Genomic DNA, 3,832 nt, shown 5'->3' with positions numbered 1-3,832 from the left:
CATCTGATTCATCTGAAAATAACACAGGTAATATTATACATCATCATTTTATAGATGAAGAAACAAGACTGAAAATGTTAAATGACATTGAATATGATCACCTAGGTAGTAGGTGGAAGATCAGGAAATTAAGCCTAAAGCTATCTACTAAAGAGGTTGTATTTCCAATGTTAACTTTCTAAAAACTTCATTGATAAAAGTTAAAAACAGCACCATGGCCTGCACACTTCTTACTTGCCTATTTATTTATTTATATTTATTCTTATTCAAGTTTTGATTTTCCTGGCTCTTGATGTACAGTGATTTCCATTTCTTTTTTAATGAATATATTGATTTAATTATTTAGGCATTTAAATTTCCTTTACAAAATAAATATGATTTAGTAAAAAATAAATTGAAAAAAATGACAAAATTCTTGCTCAGCCTCCAGTACTGATTATCTATGTAATCTTTTTTTATCTATGTAATCTTGAAGTCATTTATTCTCCTTGTTTCTCCAGTTCTTCATATGTAATGTAAGAATTAAAGTTCATTACCTTATCAAAATTCTGAGTTTATATACATGTAAAAATATGAGAGAAAATTACTTATATATGTGTTTACATCATACTCTGTATATTCACATTCACATCTATATATGTATCTTAGTTTCCTATGAGAAAGCCAATTATAGACAAGTAGGCTGGAGTAGGTGGTAGGTAAGGTCTAGTCCTTTGTTGACATTATTTCTAGCATTTAAAACTCCCATATCTTCATTTCTCCATACAAGGCAACTAGGCAGTGGGAATTTGTTAGAAATGCAAATTCTCAGGGCCTACCCCAAACTTGCTGAGTGAAAGACCGTGGGGGAGAGACTCAGCCACCTGTGTTGCAACTGGCCCTGCTGATGATTCTGAAATGCATCAAAAGGTAAAAACCACTGCGTTTGAATATTCCCAGGGAAGGACTATAGGCTAGAGTCATTGGCAGAGGTTAAGAGCCAGTAATTGAAGACAGGAATGTCTAGAGAGAAGTTGGGTCAGAAGCTGTAGGAGCTGAGCTTGGGAGACAGCAGCATGGGCACAAGTGGATGCTACTGACAACAGCAGGGAACTGGTGTGGTTGTGAGAATACAGAACAGAAGGCCAGGCAGCAGTAATGAAGCTGTAACCACATGCTCCTGTGGTTCGTTCTCATGCTGTCATTTCTGCCACTATGCTGAGAACTGCTGACTTCAGAACCTTTGTTCTGCAGTGGATCCCTAAGGAGGCTAATTCCCTCTATTACAGCCACAGTGATCCTTGTTCCCCCAGTTATTTACTGCAGAAACCTGAGACAGAGAGAGGTAAGGCCTCTCAGGCTGATCCTGTATGTTTTTTCCTGGCCCTTTTAACAACTAAGATTCTCCTGATCCCAGGGTTTATTTTTATTTTAAGATTTTGTTTATTCATTTTCAGAGATGGGGGAAGGGAAGGAGAAAAAGAGGGAGAGCAATATCAATGTGTGGTTGCCTCTTGCAGGCCTCACACTGGGGACCTGGCCTGCAAGCCAGGCATGTGCCCTGACTAGGAATCAAACTGGCAATCCTTCAGTTTGCAGCCCACACTCAATTCACTAAGCTATACCAGCCAGGGCTTCTAATCCCAGTTTTAATGTTCCCTTTATTGGCAGTTAAGGATCATGTGTATCTTCAGGGAAAGGAATAAACTCCTGGCATTTCACTGAGCTACAGGTGAACTTGGCCAGAGAAAGCCACAGGGGTGAGAATGAGCCAATGGAGACGACAAGGCAAGAACTGATGGAGGACATGTTGTCATTGAGGACATTGCCCTGAGAGGTGAATCCCCAGCTTTGCAGCTTCTGGGCCAGTGTGAGGGCCGCCAGCTGGCTGTACCCTTTTCTGCGATGCTCTGGCAGAATATAGCCATGGCACATGGTGGCAAACTGGTCTGATAGACCAAGAAACTGGGTTTCCCCTCATCATTAGACACACACACTGGGGAAGCAGGAGATGAGGTTGGATAGGTACTAGAGACACTGTTCATTGCCACCCAGAGACCACGTCTGGTTGACTAGGTCAGCATCAGCAATACTCAAGTGGGTTAGTCGTGGGGGAGAACTTGTTAGAAGACTGGTGTCTGGCAGAGTTGAAACAGAGTTGAAAACGAACTGCCTTGAAGGAAGTGAGCTTCACATCCAGCTGCTTTGAGTTGGCAACGGCTTTGGAAACATCATATAACTCACTCTGCAGCCCTTGTATTTGAAAAACTTGGTCCCAGTTGATAACATCACATTCTTCCATTGGCTGTAGGTAAGCTCTGACATTCTTGTAGAACACAGCACAAGCATTAATATAGTGGTCTAGATTATCTGCTTCAGCCTCTTTCTACTGCCAAGTTGTAACAGTTTTAAAGTCTGGCCAGGAATCCAATACCACTTCCTTTTGAAAGGGATTCCCACAGGTTTTGTTCATCACTACTCCATACACCTTGAGTGATTCAGGAAACTGACTCTTCAGCACTTCTTCCAGGGTCAGCAATTTGGTAGAACAGTTTAGCACCAACATCTTCTCCAAATCTCTAGCAATTCCACACTCAATTAGAAACTGCTCTTGAGAGTTTAGCCTGAAATAGGTCCTTTCGCTGTGTAAAAGCTGAGTGATTTCCAATTCTATCTTGGACTTTTTGGGTTATTACAGAAGGAGACTGTGGATCCCACTTAACTTTTCAATTTTAGCAGAGAGGTACTTTTTTTTTTAAACTTGGAACACGGGTCCTGGCCTACTTTTTGAGCCGTGGTTCCTAAGGCAACATAATTTTCAGAGACTTCATGGTGCTATTTTTGTCCACTTGGTTTATCTCACATGCTATTGTGGCTTCCAGTGATCCTTGCTAGTGTTCAAGGGAGATGAAGAAACTTACTCTGCCTGGGATGCCTGAAGGTAGGGAAAGGGAGGTTCCCTGTTTTAGGGATGAATAGTGTTTGTTGGTGCTTATTAGAGCAGGGTTCTTCTCTTTGTGGGAAGATGGTGAGTGCCTCCCTAGCTATATGCTTATTGTGGGCATTCCTCTGGGTGTTTCTGAGTGGGGATAAGGAGAGTCTTGGGCCTGAAGCAACAAATAGGCCTCTTGCGCTGGGTTCATCTTGTGACAGTCTCTCCCAGCCAGACCACATACACTCATTGTACAATGATTTCATTTGCCAGTTTCTGCAAACAACCTCCCCCACACAGTGTCTCTGAATAGGAAAAGACAGTTTCTAGCCAAATGGTGAAGGAGAATGCTTCCCCAACTGGCTCTTTTGTTGTTATCACTGTACCCCTATAGTTACGTAGTATCTCTGGGTGGGGAAGGTAAGTCTCGGAGAAGATAAGGATGCAGAGTGCTTACCCTGATCACTTCTTGTCATTGGGGCTTCTAATTGATTCACCTTGCTGGTTCTGCTAGGCACACATAACCATGTCAGTGGAATTCCTGTTACATCCCGGGGAGGAATGAGCCTTATTTGGGCTGTAATTTCTGTTAAAAGATTGGGGTTGGGAAATGCCAGGTCTGGATGGCTTTCTTCTTTTGGGCGGTTTTTCATAAGGTGTCCTGCCACTATGATGTTCCTCTAGTTCTGTGGTCTATCTTTCACCTTCCTCCCACTCTACCTTCTGCCCCTGACACCTGTGGAAAAATTAACTTCAACGAAACCAGTTCCTGGTGTCAAAAAAGTTGGGGATTACTTCATTAAGGTATTTAGTATAGTCACTCACTAATCCATGAAAATAACATTACGAGATAGTGTAGTGGGTTAGATAGTGTTCCTCCAAATTGAGAGCCCAAGTCCTAACCCCTGTACTGGTGAATAT

The 3,832-nt window shown here is 42.1% G+C and overlaps 1 pseudogene; it reads right to left on the bottom strand.

Annotated features, from left to right (window-relative positions):
* Window positions 1-1,705: 1,705 nt before the first annotated feature.
* Window positions 1,706-2,545, bottom strand: LOC119063833 (glycine N-acyltransferase-like protein 3; annotated as a pseudogene).
* Window positions 2,546-3,832: the final 1,287 nt, after the last annotated feature.

This window comes from Artibeus jamaicensis, unplaced genomic scaffold, assembly GCF_021234435.1.
Source record: "Artibeus jamaicensis isolate MK-2021 breed Jamaican fruit bat unplaced genomic scaffold, CSHL_Jam_final contig_60, whole genome shotgun sequence".
NCBI lineage: Eukaryota > Metazoa > Chordata > Mammalia > Chiroptera > Phyllostomidae > Artibeus > Artibeus jamaicensis.
This window is presented reverse-complemented; position numbering and strand designations above follow the sequence as displayed.